Raw genomic sequence first — 25,020 nt, forward strand, 5'->3', positions numbered from 1 at the left:
CTCAAGTTTAGGTAGATGAGATTTTGAATTTTTTTTGTTACTTGATCAAATTTTTAATTTCATTGCAAAAGAAAAGCTGTGTGACCATCTTAAAGTAGCTAGCCTTTTCATCAGCATCCTCTTCCATCCCTTTCTAAAGTGAAGTTAGACTTACTGAACATTGATTGCCAGAACAGCTCTTTTATTCTTTTTGAGGTTAGTACCACATTTGTTTCAGTCGCCCCTTTCTGTATGTATTTTAAAAATTAGTTGCCCAATACTCTGTAAAGACTTTGTTGGGGACACTGTGGCATGGCCACTAGGTAACTCGAGGGGATGGAAGACCACAAGTGTCAATGAAGCCCCCTCGCACTAGGCCCAAGTGTCCTTGGCTCCCCCCGGAGGCACTCACAGCAGCTCTGTGTACTAGGCCCAAGTGTCCTTGGCCCCCCCGCCTGGAGGCACTCGCAGCAGTTATGCTGAGGATCTGCAACAATATGTTGCAGAGTCAGACTGCCTGAAACTAAACAAGGCCAAACAGGGCAGATATGGAAGAAAAATGCTGAATAAAGCAGCTTTATGTATAGTTTAACAAATGATACAAAAAACAAGGGAACTAGCTGGTAACTGGATTGGCTGGCTATATGGATACTTAGGGCAGCTTGCTATTGGATAAGTATGCTGAAGAAAGGATATATAAAAGCCTGTGTAACTTCCTGCTCTGGGTGCAGGATTTGAGATCTTATTCTCCCTGTACCTTTTTGCAGCTGCAAATAAACTTTTCTGCTTCTCCACCCCATTGTGATTATTGAGTGAAGCACACCGGGTAGCGAACCAACCCCTGCTGTTGTTTTGCCTCTCAGCACTGGGTGCCGGCAACAGTTTTTGACGTCCCTGGGTGGGCGACGAGGCTGCTATTTAGCCTTGCCCGGACCCCTCCTGGAGGTCGAGCATTGCGGCGAGAACCGACGCCCAGCACGCACCGGTGAGTTCATCGGGGGCCTCAGAGGAGACGCAATTTGATCGACCCTGGAGGGCACAACAGTGCAACACACTCATATAGTGGAGAAGCAGCTGTGGACGACAGTGAGGAACCGGTCCCTTGAACATGGGGGAGGAGCAGCTGCGGACGACGGTGAGGAACTGGTCCCTTGGATAAGGTAGGAACCTTTTGAAATCCGGATTGTATGCTCTGTTGGAACCTGGGGACGCCCAGAGTTGCCCTGTAGGTATGGGACAGGGACAGAGCTCAGGGGTTAGGGCACGGTGTACGCCCCTAGAATGCATTCTAGCAAACTGGAAGGTATTTGGTGTGGATCCGATGACTAAGAGTTAATTAAAATGATTCTTTATAGTTGACTGGCCTCAATATCAACTAGAGGACCAGGAGTGGTGGCCACCAGGAGGGTCAATTAATTACAACACGATCCTTCAGTTACTCCTGTTCTGTCAGAGAACAAGGAAATGGAATGAACATATGTATGCACATTTGTTTCTGACTTTATGTACTCAACCAGATATTTTACAGCGCTGTAATCTGACTCCGACTGGTTCGGTAGCAGCTAATGTTAGTCCCCAGACCCCCACCCCCACTGTAATGGCAGAGCCGGTGTCCCCTTCGGCCCCTATACCCACACCTTGTAAGTCCCCAATGGTTGGCCTATACCCCTTAATCACCGAAACTAAAGTCGCCCGGTCTGGATCGGACAGGCGTCCGGCCACGACTATGCGGGTTTATACTCATGTGCCCTTTAATCTTGTGGATTTGGCTGCTTTCAAAGCATGGGCAGGAGAGTTTTCTACCAACCCAAGCAGGTTTATATCAGTCTTTGAGGGGTGCCTCAGTAGTCACAAGCCAGACTGGGATGATTGTAACATCCTCCTGCGAACCCTATTGTCTGAGGTTGAAAGACAACAGGTTGTGTCCAAAGCAAGGGAGGAGGCACAGAGACGGTACGACCGGGATCATATTAATGTCCCTGACCCGGATGCACAAGTCCCCCGAGCAGACCCCAGGTGGGATCCAAATAATCATGGGGATATGACCCGCCTTACCTCCTATAAGGAGTTGCTTTTGCATGGACTCCGTCACTCGGCTGTCCGACATAATAATTGGGCAAAGCCATATGAAGTAATGCAGGATTTAAAAGAAAGCCCAGGGGCCTTTCTACAGCATATTCGGGACACAATTCGACAGAACACTAATGCAGACCCCGATGATCAGGCAACCGAGTCAATTATTAAGGGAATTTTTACGAGCAGAGCAGCCCCTGATATTAAGAGAAAGTTACAAAAAAAGGAGGATTTAATGGTCATGACCATGGCACAAATCTTAGAGACTGCAAACCGAGCTTATAGTCTGAGAGAGACAGAGAAGGAGAGAAAGCAAGTGAGTCTGATGGTAACAGCGGTACAGGCCGGCTCTAAGGGAAGTGGTCGGGGAGGAAGGGGCCGTGGACACGAACGTCCGGGCTCGCAGGAGAGACGACTGGGTCGCAACCAGTGTGCCTTGTGTCGACAAGAGAGACACTGGAAAAATGAGTGCCCAAAGAGGAAGGAAAAGGGGGGTGCCTCTATAATAGCGATGGCGGAGCAGGAATAGGGGTGTCAGGGGAGACGGACCACCCTACCCTCGGAACCCTGAGTAAAGATGCGGGTGGGAAGCTCAGAAATAGATTTTTTTAGTGGACTCTGGAACGGCACGAACTGCTGTAAATCGACCCCTTCAGTTGCCAGTAGCAGATTCCCTTACTGTGGTGGGAGCCACAGGCAGGGACACCAAGTGCCCAGTGTATGCCCCAGCAGAATGCGCTTTGGGAAATAGGACTATATCCCACAAACTGGTATACCTCCCTGAGTGTCCAACACCTCTGCTGGGACGGGATCTGCTTTGTCGCCTTGGTGCCACCCTGCATTTTACTGAGGATGAAATAACCCTTACCTTACCCCCTGAGAATGCATGGATCATGACCCTTGCAGTTGAGCCCTCAGCCATGCAAGCCCCAGAATGGAGCCCGTGGGAAGACCAGGTGTACCCCCTCGTGTGGGCATCAGGGATTCCAGGAAAGGCCACCTACCAGACCCTCATTACTATTCAGCTCATACCAGGGAAAGGCCCAGTGCAAGTAAAACAGTATCCAATCAAGAGGAAAGCCAGAGACGGTTTACAGGAAACTATAGATCGATTCCTAATATATGGTATTCTCCGGGAATGTCAGTCAGCCTGGAACACTCCCATTCTACCCGTACAGAAGCCTGATGGCACGTATCGGCTGGTACAGGACCTAAGGGCAGTCAATGAACAGGTTAAGACTTTGCACCCTCTTGTCCCTAACCCGTATACCTTATTGGCTTCTATAGGGGGACAGTGTACCCATTTTTCAGTTCTCGATTTGAAAGATGCTTTCTTTACCATCCCAGTTGCCACCCCGTCACAGGAGATCTTCTCCTTCAAGTGGGAGGACCGAAAAAGCGTTAAAAAGCAACTTTGCTGGACAGTGTTGGCCCAGGGATTAAAAAACTCCCCCACCCTCTTTGGCCAGGCTCCGGCCAGGGACCTGGAGGAGTGGGATAATGAGGAGGCCCTCCTTCTGCAGTATGTAGATGATTTGTTAATTGCCACTGTGGGCCAAACCCCCTGCCTTAAAGCCACTGTGAGCCTCCTGAATTTTATTGGACTCCGGGGATATCGGGCAGCACGGAGTAAGGCTCAAATCGCCCTCCCAGAGGTACAGTACCTCGGGTTTCACATACGGCAAGGGGAGCGTCAGCTTTCAAGCGAAAGAAAGGAAGCTATCTATCAAGTTCCTACCCTAAGTAATCGTAAGCGGCTCAGGGCATTTCTGGGTATGGCAGGCTTTTGCAGGATATGGATCCCAGAGTTTGGACTGTGGGCTAAACCCCTGTACAACTGTGTAAAAGGAGCAGATCATGACCCCTTCTATTGGACCCCAGAGGCTAACAGGGCATTTAAAATCCCGAAAAGAAAATTGATGGAAGCCCCGGCTCTGGGCCTGCCGGATCTCTCTAAGCCGTTTCAGTTGTATGTACAACGAAAGGGGGTGGCCCTAGGAGTGCTCACACAGCTGTTAGGAGCATGGAGACGTCCCGTGGCTTATTTTTCTAAGCAACTGGATCAGGCTGCAAAGGGTTGGCCGGCATGTTTACGGGCGGTCGCAGCTACTGCCCTAGTGCTTGAGGAAGCCGAGAAGCTAACATTGGGAGGGGTTATGCAAATCTATACTCCCCATATGGTCCGAGCCTTATTGGATGCAAAGGGAGGGCTTTGGCTCACCCAGGCTCGGATTGCTCGGTATCAGGCTAAGCTGTTAGAGAACTCTGAAGTCACCTTACAGCCTTGCCCCTCCCTTAACCCAACCACTCTCTTGCCAGAAACAGAGGAACAGAAACATGACTGTTTAGAGATCATAGATGCCCAGTACTCCAGCCGTCCGGATTTAAAGGATGTACCCCTCTCTTCAGGGCTATCACAAAGTGCTTATGCAAAGTCCTATTGTAAAAAAATAAGTAGCCCAAGTGAGAAAACTCAGAGCCAAGGCTGTTAAGTGTTCTCAAAGGAGGGAGTTGTTGGGGACACTGGGGCATGGCCACTAGGTAACTCGAGGGGATGGAAGATCACGAGTGTCAAAGAAGCCCCCTCACAGTAGGCCCAAGTGTCCTTGGTGCTCCCCCCCACCCCCCGCCTGGAGGCACTCACAGCAGCTCTGCGTACTAGGCCCAAGTGTTCTTGGCCCCCGCGCCTGGAGGCACTCGCAGCAGTTATGCTGAGGATCTGCAACAATATATTGCAGAGTCAGACTGCCTGAAACTAAACAAGGCCAAACAGGGCAGATATGGAAGAAAAATGCTGAATAAAGCAGCTTTATGTATAGTTTAACAAATGATACAAAAAACAAGGGAACTAGCTGGTAACTGGATTGGCTGGCTATATGGATACTTAGGGCAGCTTGCTATTGGATAAGTATGCTGAAGAAGGGATGTATAAAAGCCTGTGTAACTTTCTGCTCTGGGTGCAGGATTTGAGATCTTATTCTCCCTGTACCTTTTTGCAGCTGCAAATAAACTTTTCTTCTTCTCCACCCCATTGTGATTATTGGGTGAAGCACACCGGGTAGCGAACCAACCCCTGCTGTTGTTTTGCCTCTCGGCACTGGGTGCTGGCAATAACTTGATCCAACTCCCACTGGTGTCAGTGGGAGACTTTCTGCTGACTTTAATGGGTGTTGGAGCCGTTTCTAAATTACGGTTCAGTTCTGCTGCCTGTTGATAAAATAAAGGTAGAGAAGCTAGTGCTGGGCACTCAGCTTTTTCTCAGCACAATCAGAAAAATAAGTTTCCAAATAGGGCTGGATCCTGCTCCTATTAAATTCAACAGAAGCAAGACTGGGCCTGTAGTGTGGAAACGCGCACTGAACTAAAGTAACATAGTAAAATTTTATGTTTTCACTGAAATAAGCACTAGTGAGTAAGAATGAAATAAGCCTTGGTGCAGTGTGTGAACAGAGGCCATGGTCAGGACATAGTGTCTTAAAGTATAATTATGTTAAGGCACAAATGTATGTATAATAGCCTTTTTCCTTATTTCAAGGTACTCTTGAGGCGTACACTTTAGAATGCTTTTAGTATAGAATAGCTAACCTTAGGAGAAAGTGGGAGACAAGGCTATCACAGTGACAGGTACAGACAAAAAATGCTTTCAACCAGTCCCATGCAACAGTATTTCTTCAGAGCCAACTACTCTGGCTCCAGGCAGTTCTCACAACTCTCCCTATACCCTTGCAGAATTGAGTCCTTATTTAGATAATATCCTTATCACTTTGGGACACCTATCATTTGAACCCAAATGTTGATGTGTATATATTTAGTTTCTGCAGGAGTTCCTTTACGTGCTTTTTACCAACAGCTGTCTTAAAGACCTTAATTACATAGTGATTGTCCTTTCCTCTTCATTTTTCTTATAAAAGACCTTTAAAAATTTTTTTATTTATTAATGTCTACCTTCTTGCTTTGCATATCTATAAACTCTTCTTAAACATTCGGCCCTGATTCCCCTCATTTATGTTGGTTTTACACCACTATAGGCAGTTGTGTTTTCCCCAGGAATTGAAATTAGAGGGGTTTTCGAATTTACTGGGGGAAAGGCAGGGTTGGAAAATGACTAAATTGACAACACTGGATGTAACTAGGTGACCACCGTGGGTTGGGGGGGCAGTGGGAGGCAGGGAAATCCCCTTGACTTCAGTGGAATTACTTCTGCTTTAAGCAGTGTAATTTGAGGAGAATCAGGCCTTTTGGCTACCACATTGGTGCTTTAAATGTGACAAAGGAACCAGAAGTTGGTTGACAGGTGTGTGTCCTGGAGTAGGTTCATTTGTCTGATTAAATTTTGTCTACATTTATGATGATATGCCTTTCTTGCACCTGGGGGCAGTTTGGTTACTGACTTTCTAAGGCTTATTATGCTGGCGTTTTTCTTTTATTTCAGGTGGTGTTTGCCCTCCCACAGTTCTGTCTTGCATACCTAGAAAGCAACTGACCAGTCACCAACATTACTTAACTGTCCTAGGTAGAATGGGAGAAATGACAAAAAACCCAGAACATTACCCAGAAAAAAACCCAGCAGTGCCACTGTTAGGCTCAGTAACAGCATGGTTAATTGTCTGCTGGAAGACACAATGCAACTCGTTAATTAGCCACAGTGCTGCCATGCTATTAACAATACCTGTATGGCATTGTTTGCTCATCCTTCCATTTTGCTGCTCTTATATTTTCCCTGCAATCCTTAACTAGCTCTTTATATTTTTCTGTTGTTTCATCTCCTCGCTCACACATCCATCCACCATGGTCTGTTATTCTTTGTTGTGTCTTCCTCCTAAAAGGCAGAGACCATGTCTACTTACACTTTGGGTCAGATTCTTTATTCTTTTCTGGCTCCCTTGTGTCACAAGGGCCATTCAGAGGGGCCCTAAAGCCAGTTTAACCAGCCACTCCCTCTGCATAGGCCCTAACCAGACACTGTCCAACTCCCACATGCGGCTGATCCCATAATTTGAGAAAACTTCTTTCCAATCAATCTATCAAGGAAAAATACAGGAATCCCTGCCATAGAGAGCTGTTTACTCTTTCAGAAACATGTACATTCCATTCCATCCTGGAGATGTCAGCTGTATTTATCAGAATATAATGTTCTCCTGCTTGATAGAACTATGTTAATATGTTTTTTAGTTGACATCTCTGGATTTCTCAATGCCCTTTAAGTGGCTAGAGGTTCTTTTTAGACAATCAGCAGGAATGCCTGCTGCACTTAAATGCTGCATACCTTAGAAAGTGTGCATGAACCCCTGGCAGACCTTAAAATGGGCTTAGAACACTGATCTGAAACCTAAAATAATCAGAAGTGTCTCTTTTCTTAGTTTGGAAAAAATATTTGGAAATAAATCTTTCTTTAACAATTATAATGGTTAGAATGTAGGCAGGACTGTAAATCCTTGGTACAGACAGACCTCTCAATGGAGGAATTATGGCCTAAAGTTGGATGATCAAACAACATATAGACATTTGAATAGATAAAAACTGAAAGCTAGGTTCCTGGGGATTTGTTTCAAAAGATACTTATGTCTTCTGAGCAAATGAAAAATAAGTATCAACTAGCAAACACTGATTTTTTAAAAAATTCTTTACAGTTACTAACAAACTTTATACAGCCTTCCAATCAAAGGATGCAGTAGCAGAATCTTAGGGCTTGTCTGCATTACCAGCTAGATCGACAGGCAGCGATCGATCCAGCAGGGGTCGATTTATCGTGTCTCATCTAGATGCGATAAATCAACTGCCGAGCACACTCTCGTTGACTCTGGTAGTCCACCAGGGCGAGAAGCAGAGTCGATGGGGGAGCGTCAGCCATCGACTTACCACAGTGAAGACACCGCGGTAAGTAGATCTAAGTACGTTGACTTCAGCTACATTATTCACAAAGCTGAAATTGTGTAACTTAGATCAGGGGTCTCAAACACGCGGCCTGCGAGGCTATTTCCTGTGGCCCGCCAAGCTCCCCATGCCAGCCCCCAGGCCAGGGGTGGGCAAATTACAGCCCACGGGCCGGATCCAGCCAGTGGGATTACCCGCCGTGGCACCGCGAGCCCCACACTGCTCCCTGAAGCAGCCGGCAGCAAGTCCCTGCGGTTGGGGATGGAGAAGAGGGCTCCGTGCATTGCTTTTGCCTCCATGCACCGCCCCCCACAGCTCCCATTGGCCAGGAAGGGGGAACCACAGCCAATGGGAGCTTCGGGGGAGGTACCTGGAGGAGCGGCAAGAGCAGTGCACAGAGCTCTCTGTCCCTCCCCCCGTCCGGGCCTTAGGGACGTGGTTCCGGCTGCTTCCCGGAGCGGAGCCGGGCCAGGGCAGGCAGGCAGGGAGCCTGCCCTGGCCCTGGTGTGTGCCGCTGTCACCCCGGAGCCACTCAAGGTAAGCAGCGCCGGGCCGGAGCCCGACCCTGAACCCCTCCTGCAGCCCACACCTCGATCCCCTGGCCTGAGCCCCCTGCCGCACCCCACACCCCTCCTGCATCCCAACCCCCTTCCCTGAGCTCCCCGCTGCACCCCAACTCCCTGCCGTGAGCCCCCTACCGCATCCCAAACCCCTCCTGCACCCCAACTCCCTGTCCTGAGCCCCCTGTCACACCCTGCAAACCTCCTGCACCTCAACCCCCTGCCCTTAGCTCCCACCACACCCTGCACCCCTCCTGCTCCCCCTGGGGGCAGGGAGGGGGCGGAGTTGGGGTGGGGACTTCAGGGAAGGGTTGGAATGGGGGTGGGGGAGGGGCGGGGCCTCATGGAAGGGGTGGGGTGGGGGTGGGGCCAGGGGCAGCGAGGGGTGGGGGTGTCAGTGATGCGGCCCTCGGGCCAATGCACTCGTCCTCATGTAGCCCTCATGGTCATTTGAGTTTGAGACCCCTGACTTAGATCAATCCCCCTTCCTCCCCCGCAGTGTAGACCAGGCATTAGAGACTTTGGGCCACCTCCTCAACTTGTGTACATCATTGTGGCTTCAACAGAGCTATGCCAGTTAATGCCAACTGATGAACTGGCCCTTTAACTCTGTATTGTTCCATATAAATGCTTGATTCTGGCTCATATCTTCTGTACAGCCAATGGGGTGAAAAGCTGGAGATGAATGGAGAATGAAAGACCTAGAGTTAAATGAAGAACAATGGAATTCTTATGGGAGAACAATATGAAAGCAGTGCTTAATTAGTAATGAAAGAGATGCCAGGGCACAAGCAGTTTTTTTACATTCACAATGATGCAGCAAGCCCAGAGGTGTAGGGGCTATGAACTGCTAAGCCTAGAGGTGCCTGACACAAATTAAGCACTGTATGAAAGCCTTAAAAATAATGAGAATTAAACTATTTAATTTGAGACTTCAGCCCAGAGCATATAGTATTCCCAAGATAACAGGGAAAATTACAGAAGGGATGTCCAATTTTTACTAGTAATGCCCACAAGCAGTTTGCAAGTGATGCCATGTGATGTCATGTCTGTTCTCATGTTGTTCCTCTGTGGAATGTTGCATTTCAAGAGTTCTTGCAGGAACAGACTGCAGCTACTCTTAGGATGGCTCTTTTGGATGGATAGCTGATGTCAAAGCTTTTCTCAGCACACAGAACAAAACATTACTGAACCTACTGTTAACCCTGTCAGTTATGTTGCAATAAGGTATTAGAAATTAAATGTTTATGGAGGAAGAATGTTTCAAATTGTTAGCAAATGCAATGAATTACAAAACATTGTGAAATACCATCCAAATCACACTCCAAAATTTTTCTCTCTTTCATTGATGATAATTAAAAAATCTGTTAATCAACTTAGGCTCTATGAATATTTGGTGTGGCCATGCCTCAAACTGGATCCAAATAAACACAATCAGAAAAACTTCTCAGATTCTGGAAATGGTAATATTTTACTCCAGTATGTTCTTGTCATCAACCAGTTAAAAATACAGCAGAGTATGCTGAAATTAACTCTACCCCAGATGCTTCTATTGACATTTTATAAGATGCAGCAAAATTGGTTCTGAAAGTCAAATTGGAAAGCAGCAGAAACCACATGAATAAGCGGGAACTTCTAAAAGAATTTTCAAAATTAGGGGCAGATTCTGCCTCTTATTCCATGAGGAGTCCCATAGACTTCAATGCAACATATCTGACAGTGGTTAACAGTAGGTTCAGTAATGTTGTATTGTGTGCTGATGAAATCACTGACTTTAGTGGGACTACTCACTGAAGCCTTGTCTACACTACAGAGTTTTGTCGACAAAAGTTATGTTGACACTCAAAAAGCGCTATAATAAAAATCACTTTGCATGTTCACACTCACTCCCTCTGTCAGCAGAGCACGTGCACACTTGGGGCACTAGTATCAACAGTGTGAGCAGTGCACTGTGGATACCTATCCCACAGTCCAGCTTGGCACCTTCTGCCGCTAGGTCTTGTGGGAAGGCGGCGTGGATCTCGGCACATCTTGGGACTGGGCTCAATGTCTCATGATGCATTGCTTTCTGTCCCAGCATTCCATGGGCTTCCGGCTTTCTTTCACAGCATTTTTCAACTGCCCTTGTTTGCTGTGCGCCCCAGCATCTTTGTGAGAAGGGATGGATCCCGCATGGCTCTTCTATGCTCTGATAACTGTCATGAATATGTCGCAGACAGCAGTATAATTAATCACAAAGTTCCTAACTGAAGAAGACTCCCAGTTGCCTGACATGCTGCATGATATGGATAGGAGCAACTTTAGATTGCTTTTGGCATTCACAGAACAGCTGCAGAGGGTGGACCATCGCTTCTGGGCTCAGGAAACAAGCATTGAATGTTGGGATTGTATCATCATGCAGGTGTGGGATGACGAGCAGTGGCTATATATCTTTCGGATGCGGAAAGCCACCTTCCTGGAACTGTGTGTGAAGCTCATCCCAGGACTGCGGCACAAAGACACCAGAATGAGAGCTGCCCTATCGGTAGAGAAGCCTGTAGAAATTGCTATGTGGAAGCTGGCGACTCCAGACTGCTACTGGTTGGTCGTGAATCAATTTGGGGTTGGGAAGTTGACTGCTGGGGCTGCATTAATGCAAGTGTGCAGGGCAATTAATCGATTCCTGCTACGAAGGACTGTGACTCTAGGAAATATGCATGAAATAGTGAATGGCTTTGCAGAAATGGCTTTCCCTAACTGGAGGAGTGATAGATGGCACACATATTCCAATTTTGGCACCAGACCACCTTGTGACGGAGTACATCAATATGAAGGGCTACTTCTCCATGGTGTTGCAGGCGCCTATGGATCACAGGGGGCGTTTCACTGACATCAATGCGGGGTGGTCCGTGAAGGTGCATGACACCCGCATCTTCAGGAACACCAGCCTGTACAGAAAGCTACAAGCAGGGACTTTCTTTCCAGACCAGAAGATTACAATGGCTCATGAAACTTTACATGGGAAATCTGGACAGCAGTAAGGAGTGATTCAACTACAGGCTGAATAGGTGCCAGATGACAGTGAAATGTGCCGTTGGCAGATTAAAGGTGTGCTGCCGATGCCTTTATGGCAGGTTAGACCTTAATGAGGATAATATTCCCCTGGTCATAGTCGCGTGTTGTATGTTGCATTATTTGTGAAACTAAGGGTGAAAGCTTTGCTCAGGGGTGGAGTGTTGAGGCAGACCGCTTGGTAAGCAAATGATTAAACTGCCTGTGTATGTATTGGTAGTGTTTGCTATCTCAATTTGTAGGAAACAAAAAAGATGAGTTACCATTCCAAAACTTTGCTTTTATTGCACAAGAAACAACACATGCCCACAAAACGATGCTTGGTAGGAAAGGAGGTACCAGGAAAGGGCAGGTCCAGCTGTCATTTTGAAAGTTGTCTGAGGGGGTCGAGTGAATGGGAGACTGAGAAGTCACGGAAAGCAGACAGGACTGTGTGGGCGGAATTTGGGGGGACACGGAAAAGAGTTCTGAATGTGCTGCAGGAGAGGGCAGCATTATTAAGGACTTCAGCATCTGTGTTTGCTCCTCCATTACTATAATCATCTGCTCAGGAGTGTCCTTAACAAACACCTGATTTTCTTTTCTGTCCTGCCTTTCAGCTTCCTTCCACTCCTTGCGTCCCTTTTCTCTGCATTGGAGAAGTGCAGTACTTCCCAGAACACGTCTTCTTTGTGCCGTCCTGGGCACTTTCTTATCTGGCTGAGATGCTCGGCCGGTGCGTGTGGGGTGTTCCTGAAGGCCACATCAGCCAAAGCAGAAGGAACAGTGCACAGAAGCACAGTTGTTAAGTTCATGCACAGTATTGAAACATTTCAATATAATACACCTCTGGTAACATAACAATTACTTTCTCACTGACCCTTGGCAAGCACACATCTCTGCAAACACTGAAAGCATGGTGAGTGGTGGCTGGGAGTGGGGGCGCGCTACATGGGGAAAAGAGCACTCTGCAATGGTTGCAGTATAGCCAACTAGGAAAAAAATTCTTAAAATTCTCCCACACTATTCCACAGGCGGAGGTCATTGTAGCAGATATCTGAGTCACTGCTGAGGGTAAGAAGGGAAGAGAGGGTACATCTACACACTTGTGGCTTCTGCCCTGGTCCCTATGCTGCTCACGTATGTGCCGCTTTGGTCTCTGCACAAGCGATCGCCGAATGGCGTGGGAAAATTTCCTACAATGGGGGAAGAAACAAAGCAGCTCTGCCAAGGAACCTTCAGCAGAGGATTGCCAAGTATGTCCAGGAAACTTTCCCGGAGATCTCTCTGGAGGATTCCCATGAGATCTCGGTGTTCATCAACACCCTGTTCCGCTGTACAGATTAGCTACAAAGGGAAATGTCCTGCACACAGAAACACAGCCAGCCTTCTACATTTCTATATCCTGAACCCACCTCCACACTACACAAACCACAGCCACTTCCCAGGCAACTCCTCTCCTGCTTCTTGCTCACCAGAGAGCAACTGCTGAGACTGGCTATATACCTCTGGAGTGGTGAACAGTTCCTGGCTGCCTGCCCCACTGGGAGACCCCTCCGGGAGCTCCAAATCATCGTCTAACTCCACCTCATCATCAGTGACTTCATCCTCTGGGTTAGGTCCTCTTCCGCTGCCTCCAAGCCTGCCGAAGTATCCACGGGGCTCTTGGCAGTGGAGGTGGGGTCGCTACCGAGTATAGCATCCAGCTCTTTATAGAACCGGCAGGTCTTAGGTGAGCACCAGAGCAATGGTTTGCCTCCCTTGCCTTATGGTACGCCTGCCATAGCTCCTTTATCTTCACTCTGCACTGCAGTGTGTCCTGATCATAGCCCTTTTCTCACAAGCCTTGAGAAATCTGCCCATAGATATCCCAATTCCTATGGCTCAAGCACAGCTGGGACTGCACAGACTCCTCTTCCCATATCCAGTACTGAGCAGATCCAGCAACTCTGCAGTGATCCAAGCTGGAGAGCATTTGCTGTGATAACCTGCCATGATCACCTGGGAAGATGCAATGAGACTTCTCCATGCCGAGCAAACAGGCCATGGAATTCCAAAAATTCCTGGGGCTTCTAAGGGGGAGGGGTGGATGGTTATTTACCTGGCTGCAGGGCAGTGGAGTTCAAATTGCTGACCGGAGCAGTCAGGATGGACATTGTGGGACACCTCCTGGACGCCAATTAAAGTGATAAAAACAAGAGTAGTGTCTACACTGGCACTTCATCAACAAAAATTTTGCACAAAAAGCCTTATGTCTCTTGTCAGGGTGGTTTTATTTTGCCACCAAAATGGCATTTTTGCTGCCAAAAGTCGCATTGCAGTGTGAACGCATCACCTGTTTTGTCGACAAACATTGCCTTTTGTCGACAAAACTTTGTAGTTTAGACAAGGGCTGAGTAAGGTACTACTCAGTGTGAGTAAGGATGGCAGAATCTGGTCCTTGGGGAAAAATCAATAATGTGGTTAAATTCTTTTTAAAGGCATGAAAAAAAATGAAAGTCAAAATTCCTCTGATGACTACAGTTCAGAAACACTTCTGAGTCCTACAGAATATTTCTTTGAAAATGGAGACTGAGTCCACACATTATAAGTAGAAATGCTGTATAGGCAACAAAAGAATTAGTTGCATCCACTAAGAACATAGAAGGCCATTTAATTCATGACCCTGACTAAATACATAAAATATTTGCCCACTACAAAAGGCTTTATACCATGCTTTTCAATTAATTGACAATAACTCACTGGGTGAAAACTATGTTTAAGAAATAATTAAACCAAATGTGGAAGAAATTGATAAGGAACTATTCAAAACGCCTATTGCATAAGACAAAATAGAGAATAATGAACGTGGTATCGAATAAGGCTTGATCCTGTGCCCACTGAAGTCAATGGCAAAGCTGCCTTAGACTTCAATGATACAATGTTTAGACCCATAATGACTTGGGTCTGATGACTTTGCTGTTTTCAAAGCACATAAATATTTATTTTCCCAAAATTAGCTCTTTTATTTCAAAAACTTATCAGGACATTAAATTGCCTACTTTGGCAAAACATCCATTCCTGGTATTTTAAACCCTGATAAAAATCCAATTTTCCCCCTTCATTCTGCTGATTTTTTACTAAATATTGGTAGAAATATTTCACCTACCACAGAATTTTAGCCATTTGAATGGATAATTTAGTATCAAAATTAATTTATGCAGATTAATCAGGCCTTAATAGGGGATAACATGCCTCAAAAAACGTAAGAAATATAGGAATTATCCATTCACTTGGACTGACCAAGACAAATTACATCAATCAAAATGAAAGACGAATCAGGTTCTATTTAGCGGGCACAAGGATAACATAAAAATAAAGTATGTAAATACTCACACAAGTCAGGGGAGAGGAGAAAGAAACCAAAGTGTTATTGTGGGAAAGGAGGGTGTGGAGAAGACCTGAAATTGACTATATGAAACAGAAAACCACCGGAGTTGATTACATATGAATATCAAAGCTGCCTGGCCTAAACATTTTGTCCTTTTGTAATAAAAGAAGAAAGGAGAGCCAGTGAGGCCAAGATCTATGGCATGATTCCAGGAACAATAGAAGGCTTTCTCGAGTGGGACAAGGTCCAGTCATGAATTGGTCTAATGTCATCATGTGGGTGTTAATTTAGATTTCTAAAGACTGATAATAACTCATTTTGCCATCAATAAAGATAACTGTACAAACCTTTCCATATGGCACTATAAGCAGGGTTTCTTAGCTGGTAAAATGTGTGATACATTTGATGTATTATCACTTTTTCTTTTAATCATTGTAATTGATTTTATAATGAAATGTTGTGTACAGACATTCTGGTTTTGTCTACACTCCAAAACTTCTAGTTGTTATCAGAGAAAGTCATTGAGTGACCTTGGCTTTGCAGATGGCAGAGTAGTTTTGGAATCAAGTTGCTGTATGAAGTGTTTCTTTACAGGAAGAGTTACAGCAAGTTATTTGCCAGAGATTAAATTCTGTCAACTTGGCCCTTGCAAGTTTCACTTAAAAATCCATTTACCTCCCATTCCTAGTTAGGTTCATGTTGGGATACTACTAAAGCACTGCTACTAACATGGGTCTTAATAAGAAGTCAAGAAACAGGGCATGTGGGAATCAGTAATACAGATCCTTTGTGGTTCACACTATAACCCGAAACTGTTTGGTTTAAGGCTTTTTTTTTTCTGCACATGCTCCAAGTTTGCCAAAGTGTTTTTTAAACCTTCTAATACTCATTCTAATCCCAAATTTGAAGTTAAACTATGGGAGTGCTAACTCAGATCAGCTGAAACAAAGTCAGCTTCACTGGGATCGCCAATAACCAATCAGCTTCAGTTCATATGCATTTTGTGCCAAAGTACTGAAAGCACTTCAATCTGTTATAGACAAGAGAAAATCAAAGGGCCTCAAAGAGTGATAGCGGAGAGTGAATATTCATTCAGGTAAGCATGGGATGAAATTTGGTTTGAGAAAATAATTTATGTGAAATTGCCAAAGAGCTGATTAAAAATTACTTTGCAGAAAGGACAATTACCAAGAGCTATCGTGATGTTGACAGGGAAACAAGCGGACCGAGTGAATGGAATTCAAAGTATGTACAGTGTTTTTCTTCCCCCCTTCCAACCTATTTTATCTGTGGATGGGGAACTGGGAAGCCCTCACAATGTAAACTTTTAAAAACTGCATTTATTTAAAGGCACATACAAAAGCAAAATGTCTCCATCACTGCAGAATTTTGAAATATAAATAAGATATAATAGAAAAACTTTCTCTCAGTCACAAGATTTAAAAGATGATCACAAACTTATAACCTTAAACTGCAATCAACAAATCTTCATGAGAAAATGTAGATATTGCCTTGAATTTGATTAAAATGGTTAGTGTCTCTTTAATGCACAGTCCCACTTTGTAGGTCTGATGAAAATGTATCAACTCCCAGAGGCATTGAGCCTAACATAGCCACAGTGGCTCCCAGAGCTCCAGCTACTCTTAAGGCAAAGCTCACTCTGCTGTCTGGGGGGATGTAATCTGGACGTAATAGAATACTATTCTAGTTTTGGGAGGCTAATCCTAATGCCAGCCTTGCATCAGGCAAGCACAAGGAACAGATTGTGCCCTACCCTTGCATGAGGGTTTCCCTCTTGATTGAACTGGGGACCTTCAGGATTAAAAGCATGAAGAGCTACACCTTGAGCTAGAGATCCAAGCCTCACTATGTGTGGCTATAGCAGACTTATCTTATATAGATTCAGCACAGAAGAGGTTCTAGAACACATGCTCACCAGCATGTTACACTGGCACAAGGGCATATATAAGGAGGAAGGTTCCTTGTGTCTTCCTCCCCTTGTGCACACATGTAGTGCTGGACATAATACAGCCCTCAGAGTCAGAACAGAAAATTCAGTACACACCTTCTGAATAAATGGTGGCCAAATAGATATACATCTTAATTATGACCTTATGTTTCTTCCAGAAACACATTACACACTTAATGTGTACACATATCTCAACCCTGATAGTTGTTAATGTCACTAAAGTTATAATTAAAGCTTCGTGTCATACTGTGTGGGAGATTAATGTGTAGTGTGTTTCCTAACTGTTGGAGATTGAAGGAAGCTCCTTGTGAAAATATGGAGTCTGTTACTCTCAATGGAAATGTTCTGTGTGGGCAATAGGCTGCAGTTTAAGAGATGTCCCAGAGCAAGGAATTTTCTTGCTTCTTAGGGTATATCTACACTACGAAATTAGGTCGATTTTATAGAAGTCGATCTTTAGAAAGCGATTTTATACAGTCGATTGTGTATGTCCCCACTAAGCGCAGTAGGTTGGCAGACTGTGTCTTCAATACCAAGGCTAGGATCGACTCACGGATTGGTGCACTGTGGGTAGCTATCCCACAGTCCCCGCTGCCCATTGGAATTTTGGCTTAAGCTCCCAATGCCTGATGGGGCAAAAACATTGTTGCAGGTGGTTTTGGGTACATGTCATCAGTCTCCCCTCTCTCTCTCCCTCCCTCCTTGAAAGCAACAGCAAACAATTGTTTTGCACCTTTTTTCCTGGGTTACCCGTGCAGACGCAATAGCACAGCAAGCATGGAGCCCACTCAGCGCTGCTGTTGTGAGCATTGTAAACACCTTGCGCATTATCCTGCAGTATGTGCAGAACCTGGCTAGGAGATGCCAGCACGAGGACAATTGTGAGGAGGACATGGACACAGACATTACTGAAAGCATGGGATGTGGCAATTGGGACATCATGGCATCAGTGGGGCAGGTTGATACAGTGAAACACCGATTCTGGGCCCAGCAAACAAGCACAGACTGGTGGGACTGCATAGTGTTGCAGGTATGGCATGATTCCCAGTAGCTGCGAAACTTTCGCATGCGTAAGGCCACTTTCATGGAACTTTCTGAGTTGCTTTCCCCGACCCTGAAGCACAGGAATACCCAGATGAGACCTGCCCTGACAGTTGAGAAGCGAATGGCGATAGCCCTGTGGAAGCTTGCAATGCTTGACTGCTACGGTCAGTCGGGAATCAATTTGGAGTGGGCAAATCTATCATGGGGGCTGCTGTGATCCAAGTAGCCAAGGCAATCAGTGACCTTCTGCTAGCAAGGGTAGTGACTCTGGGAAATGTGCAGGTCATGGCTTTGCTGCAATGGGGTTCCCTAACTGTGGTGGGGCAATAGACAGAACGCATATCCTTATCTTGGCACCGGACCACCTTGCCAACCAATACGTAAACCGCAAGGGGTACTTCTCAATGGTGCTGCAAGCCCTGGTGGATCACAAGGGCCGTTTCACCGACATCAATGTGGTGAAAGGTGCATGACACTCACATTTTTAGGATCTCTGGGCTCTTCAAACAGTGCAAGAAGGGACTTACTTCCCAGACCAGAAAATTACCGTTGGGGATGTTGAAATGCCAATAGTTATCCTTGGGGACCCAGCCTACCCCTTGCACCCATGGCTCATGAAGCCGTACACAGGCAGCCTGGATAGTAGTAAGGAGCAGTTCAACTATAGGCTGCGCAAGTGCAGAATGGTGGCAGAATGTCACTTTGGATGTTTAAAAGCTCGCTGGCGCTGTTTGCTGACTAGGTTAGACCTCAGCACAACCAATATTCCCATAGTTATTGCTGCTTGCTGTGTGCTCCATAATATCTGTGAGAGTAAGGGGGAGACGTTTATGGTGGGGTGGGAGGTTGAGGCAAATTGCCTGGCGGCCAGTTTTGCACAGCCTGAGACCAGAGCAATTAGAAGAGCACAGCTAGGCGCGCTGCACATCAGAGAGGCTTTGAAAAACAGTTTCATGACTGGCCAGGCTACGGTGTGACATTGTGTGTGTTTCTCCTTGCTGCAAACCCTCCTCCTTTGTTGAATTTACTTCCCTGTAAACCAGTCCTGATTCTTCCCTGTAAACCAGTCCTCCTCCCCCCTTTGACCACAGCTGGCAAAGGAAATAAAGTCCCTATTGTTTTGAATCCATGCATTCTTTATTTATTTTTAAAAAAGGGAGATCACTAACAAGGTAGCCTGGGTGGGGTGGGGCAGGAGGGAAGGACAAGGCCACATTGCTTATTGTAGCCACACTACAAATCAAAGCTGTTTGAATAACGGCTTTGTTACTTGGGCCATCCTCTGGAGTTGAGTGGGTGGGTGCCTGGAGCCTCCCCGCCACGTTCTTGGGCATCTGGGTGAGGAGGATATGGAACTTGGCGAGGAGGGCAGGTGGTTATACAATGGATGCAGTGGCAGTCTGTGCTCTTGTTGCCTTTCCTGCAGCTCCACCAGATGCCTGATCATGTCCATTTGCTCCCCCATTAGCCTCAGCATCTCCTCCTGCGTGTTCTGATCATGCTCACTGAATGCTTTCCTGGCCTCTGTCACTGAATGTGTCCATACATTTAGCTGTGCCCTATCAGTGCAGGAGGACTGCAGGAGCTTGGAAAACATGTCATCGCAAGTGTGTTTTTTTCGCCTTCTGATCTGCGATAATCTCAGGGACAGAGTTAATTCAGGGAGCATAGAAACATTTGCTCCTGCAGGGGAGATAAAAAGGGAGAGTAAAATTTAAGAAGATACATTTCTGAGAACAAAAGAGAGACTCTTTCACAGTGAGTCAAGCAATTCATAGCAGACAGCACATGTGCTTTAGGTACAAGGTCGCATTTTGCCTTTTATATTGAGCACCTGCCAGTATGGTGACACATCACACATGGCTGGGCAACAGAATTTTTCGGTTTTTAGGCAGCCATGGTAAGCCAAAAGGTACATGGGGTTGGCTTCTTCCACCTTCATAACATGTGGGAATGATTTCAAACTGCAGCACTCTCCTTTCCCATAGCAAGCAATGCCAGTTGGGTTTGCTGTTTAAAAGGAGGGGCTGCGGTTTTGGGTTGGATGTGCAGCACACCTCTCCCCCCACCACGTGATCATCTCTGGGATGATCCCTTTTAGCCAAGCACAAACAGCCCAGCATGAATGGGGTCCTTTTACTGTTCCCTTACAAAAATTCCCCTATTTCAACCAGGTGACCATGAATGATATCACTCTCCTGAGGCTGACAGAGAAAGATAAAGACCGAAAGTTGCATGAATGCGACCAAAACCCAGGACCATTCGCTACCATGCCTTGTGCTGCAATGATTCCAGACTACTTGCTACTGGCTTGGTGTGGTAAAGTGTCCTACTGTGGAGGACGAAATAAGGCAGCCTTCCGCAGAAACTTTCTGCAAAGGCTTTCAGAGTACCTCCAGGAGAGCTTCATGGAGATGTCCCTGGAAGATTCCGCTCCATCCCCAGACACATTAAAAGACTTTTCCAGTAACTGTACTGGCCGCGAATGCATCTCAATTGTTCAGGGCAAATGAAACATTAAACACAATTGCTTTTAACCCCTGTAGTGTCATTACAAATGTGCACTCACCAGAAGTACCTTCTCTGCCGTCAGGGTCCGGGAACCTGCCTTGGGAGGGTATTGGCTCCAGGGTGATGAAAAGGTCCTGGCTGCTGAGGAGAACGGATTCTCCGCTTGCCTGCTGCGCATTCTCCTCCTCCTCCTCTTCCTCATCCACAAAATCCTCCTCTGTGTTGCGTGAGACTCCTTTGTCTTGTAGTACACTTGTCTGAGATCCTTAACTTTCACACGGCACTGCTCTATGTCCCTGGTGTAGCCTCTCTCCACCATTCCCTGTGTGATTTTGGCATATATATTAGCATTTCTTCTTTTTGATCAGAGTTCTGCCTGCACAGATTCTTCTCCGCATACAGCAATCAGCAGTATCTCCTGTTCGCTCCATGCTGGAGCTCATTTGCAATTCTGGGACTGCATGGTCACCTGTGCTGCTAAGCTCGCCATGCTGACCAAACAGGAAATGAAATTCAAAAGTTCCCTGGGCTTTTCCTGTGTACCTGGCTAGTGCATCAGGGTTGAAAGTGCTGTCCAGAGTAGTCACATTGGAGCACTCTGGGATGGCTCCCGGAGGCCAATACCATTGAATTGCATAACACTGCATCTGCACTACCCCAAATTCGACCCAAGAAGATGGATTTTAGCACTATTCCCCTCGTCGGGGAGGAGTACAGCAGTTGATTTTAAGAGCCCTTTAGGTCGACGGAACAGGGTTGGTTGTGTAGCCGCATTGCTTATAAAAGCTACCTAACGTGGCTAAATTCAACCTAACCTCATAGTGTAGACGAGGGCTTAGAGTTTGTGTTGGAGGGACTGTCACACATATGCAGCCTTAATCTTTTTTAATTGAGGTTTTTGTTTATGGAAGATATACATGATAGGGAAATCAACCATTTGAAAGAATGGCTATCTGGAGCCAAAGACAAACTAAAGTTTGAAGACTGAAACTTTTAGAGGAGGGGTATCAAATATATGGCCCATAAATAAGGTGTATTTATGTGGCCTGCCTGATAGATCCAGATTGTGCAGAGTCTCAGCTTGCATTTAAAAAAAAGTTTCTGTCCCTCTGTGTTAGAGGAAAGGACAGAAAGACAAAGAAATATATGTGGGCCTATGCTTCCTGTTTCCTTAGATTGGACCCTCCCTGTCCAGCGTCTGTCAACTGGTAGATTTGATTTTCCCATAAAGGGTCCCTTCCACCTCAAATAACAAAGAGTCAGTTGGGATAAGGTGAAAAATAACTAAAGTGTAATGAAGAATTGGTGTACAATGAATAGGCCAAAGAAAAGGAGGGAGTAAACAGTAAAATTATGCAATACAGTGATTCCTCAAAACAAACCCTATAAACAGGTAAGTAAACCCCTCAATAGAAACCTTCTTCTATAGATTAAGCTTCGATTGTTGTCTGGGACCTCAATCCTCCGGCTAGTTGAAAGCCATCGGAGAGGAGCTCCAGGGAGTCCCTTGGTGTTTCTCTGGATCTGAAGAAGAGTAGATGGTATGTCGGGGGACAGCAGCTGCAGATGGATGATGGTAAGTGGGATGTGGCTGTCTGTCCTTCTCTTCTCCTTGCAGGTGATGGCAAATGCACATCCAAGTGGAGGCAGAGCTTTGAAAAGAAAACCCTAGCCCCCTCTACCACTAGGATGGGTAGGTAAGTGCAAGTCAGACCTGTGATAGTCCCTTGCTGTCACTCGGATGGACAGCCTCTGAGCAGTGCTCGGGACAGACTTATCTAACCTTGCCCGGGAAACTCCGTAGAAGGAGCAGGAAACCCCTTCTGGGAAACCCCATGGAAAAGGCAGTAAAAAACCCCAGTTTTATCCAGAAGTTGTTTACCACTTCTGAGGAGAAATAAAAGGTGGGAAAACTGTGATCAGCTGGGTCGCGTGGGCATAAATTCCATTTTGGGAACAAATATGGGTTCCTGAAATTATACAAAACATACAAAATGGACATAACCCAACATCTGTGATGGGGTATACAGATCCCACACTGACTAAGAAGGGATTAATGAGTGTCTGTGGGCCCATTCAAGCCCACCCCATTACACCTGGGTGAGGTATCAAACTTGGAAGGAGGAGTTAAAAGAGGAAAAGCCCATCTCAGTAGAGGCTGATTGGGAGAGGGAGTGGACCTCTTGAGTTAGTCCTGTGAAGGAAGGCCTCTGGGGCCAGAGTCTAACCAGAGATTCCTAAATGTCAGAGCCCCCTTGGGGTAGATACGTCTGGTGTGGGACCTTTTGTTCTCCATAACTAGTGTGGTTTCCCTTATTGGGATCTACGGAACACTCAGCCTGGAAAGAGACTTTAGGAAAAGCCTAGTTGCAGGCCATGGTAGGAAGCAGCCAAGGGATACAGCAGAGGAGCTGACTAAACAGACCTTCTCCATTCATACAGGGTCCCTGGACTGGAGCCCCGACTAGGGTGGTGGTGCAAGGACCCTGGAGCCAAGGACTTGAAAGCCTACAACTCCTGAAGTTGGGCTGAAGCTCTGGTGTGGCGCTGTGTTGTTGGACTCAGTTTATCCCAGAAGGGGTGGGACTAACAGTGACCTGGCCAGAGGGTTGAGCCACAGGATAAGGCAGACAAGCTAAGTGCCAGCGAGGCTGTCAGCATGGGGTGACAAATGAGAAAAGGCTGCTATGGAAGGCTTTGCCTTGAAAGACCTGCCTATGGTGAAGAGACTCTTCCAAACCTCTGCAGAGAGAACCTTACAAATGAGAACCAGCTATAACTGACACAGTGGTATCTGCCCGAGTCGGCAATCAGCCTAAAACAATGAAATGGAGCAAACTCCCCCCTTTGGTATTAATCTTAGTGGAGTAACATCTCTAATGATGACAATTGAGTGTCAACATAAATATTTTCTTGCTGATCATTTTAGCAGATGGAATGGGAGTAGGAGGTGGGAGTGAAGTACACTAGGCTAGGAGTTACTATGGGGAAGGAAATGCAGAGAAAACAACAGATGAAACTCACCATAACAGGGAATGGGGAGAGGTACAGGGAAAGGAGGATGGAGAAGTTAAAAAAACAAAGGGCTGAAATAGCAGTTCCCCAAAAAGGGCAGATATTCCCACTAAGAGCTGAACAAATAATAAATAACTAAACTAAACATTTAGTTACAATATAAAAACCTCATTCTTTTCTTGATCTCTGTGAAAACTTCCGTATATTTCACTGTATATTGTGCGGAGTACTTAGTCCTGAGTTTATAACCTAGTCCACAAACCATGATTAAATATGGAAGTTGTCCCTCTCCTCCAAAATGAGCTTGACACCTCTGATCTAGCACCTGTCATATAAGCATACACATACCAGAGCATCTGATTCCAGCTGGGTGGTAATTTTTTGACAAAATGTTTTTTGGGCTTTTTGGTCAAAAAACACCAATTTGTTGAAACTGAAAGTTTTTGCAGGAAAGGGTTGGTTTTGATGAAACTTTTGTTAGGAAGACAACAAGGAGTCTGCTGGCACGTTAAAGACTAACAGGGCATAAGCTTTCGTGGGTAAAAAACCCACTTCTTCAGATGCATGGAGTGAAAATTACAGATGCAGGCATTATATAATGACACATGATGAGAAGGGAGTTACCTCACAAGTGGAGAACCAGTGTTGACAGGGCCAATTCGATCAGGGTGGATGTAGTCCACTCCCAATAATTGATGAGAAGGTGTCAATTCCAGGAGAAGCAAAGCTACTTTTATAATGAGCCACCACTGCCAGTCCCTATTCAAGCCCAAATTAATGGAGTTAAATTTGCAAATGAATTTTAGTTCTGTAGTTTCTCTTTGAAGTCTGTTTCTGAAGTTTTTTTGTTCAAGGATAGCTACTTTCAAATCTGTTATAGAATGTCCAGGAAGATTGAAGTGTTCTCCTACTGGCTTTTGGGTTTCTCAGGTCTAGGCTGAAATTTCCAGTCAAAAATGAAAGTGAAAGAAACTCCTCCATAGCACAACCACCCCACCTGTCCCCTAGAACAGTGGTTCTCAACCAGGGGTACATGTACCCCTGAGGTTACACAGAGGTCTTCCAGGGTATACATCAACTCATCTAGATATTTGCCTAGTTTTATAACAGGCTACATAAAAATCACTAGCGAAGTCAGTACAAACGAAAATTTCCTACAGACAATGACTTGTTTATACTGCTCTAAATACTATACACTGAAATGTAAGTACAATATTTATATTCCAATTGATGTATTTTATAATTGTATGGTAAAAATTAAAACATAAGCAATTTTTCAGTACTAGTGTGCCTTGGCACTGTTGTATTTTTATGTCTGATTGTGTAAGCAAGTAGTTTTTAAGTGAGGTGAAACTTGCAGGTACTCAAGACAAGTCAGACTCCTGAAAGGGACACAGTAGCCTGGAAAGGCTGAGAGTTACTGCTCTAGAATAGCCAATAGCTTAGTGGTTAAGGCCTTCACCTGTGCTCTGGGAGAGCTGTGTTCAGGTCTCTGCTCTTCCTGTTTTGGAGCAACAACTTGAACTGAGGTTTCCCATATCCTGTGTGAGCGTCCTAACCACCCATCCTGGGGTGGGTCTCTCGGTTTTTTGTGA

The 25,020-nt window shown here is 45.8% G+C and overlaps 1 long non-coding RNA gene across 1 annotated transcript; it reads left to right on the forward strand.

The window, feature by feature from the left end:
- The first annotated feature begins 15,836 nt into the window (after window positions 1-15,836).
- LOC140905984 (uncharacterized) lies at window positions 15,837-20,300 on the forward strand. The gene is made up of 3 exons (XR_012157013.1): window positions 15,837-15,982; window positions 16,062-16,131; window positions 20,074-20,300. It is a non-coding gene; the product is annotated as an uncharacterized lncRNA (long non-coding RNA).
- The last annotated feature ends 4,720 nt before the right edge of the window (window positions 20,301-25,020 follow it).

This window comes from Lepidochelys kempii, chromosome 2 (assembly GCF_965140265.1).
Source record: "Lepidochelys kempii isolate rLepKem1 chromosome 2, rLepKem1.hap2, whole genome shotgun sequence".
Classification (NCBI taxonomy): Eukaryota; Metazoa; Chordata; order Testudines; family Cheloniidae; genus Lepidochelys; species Lepidochelys kempii.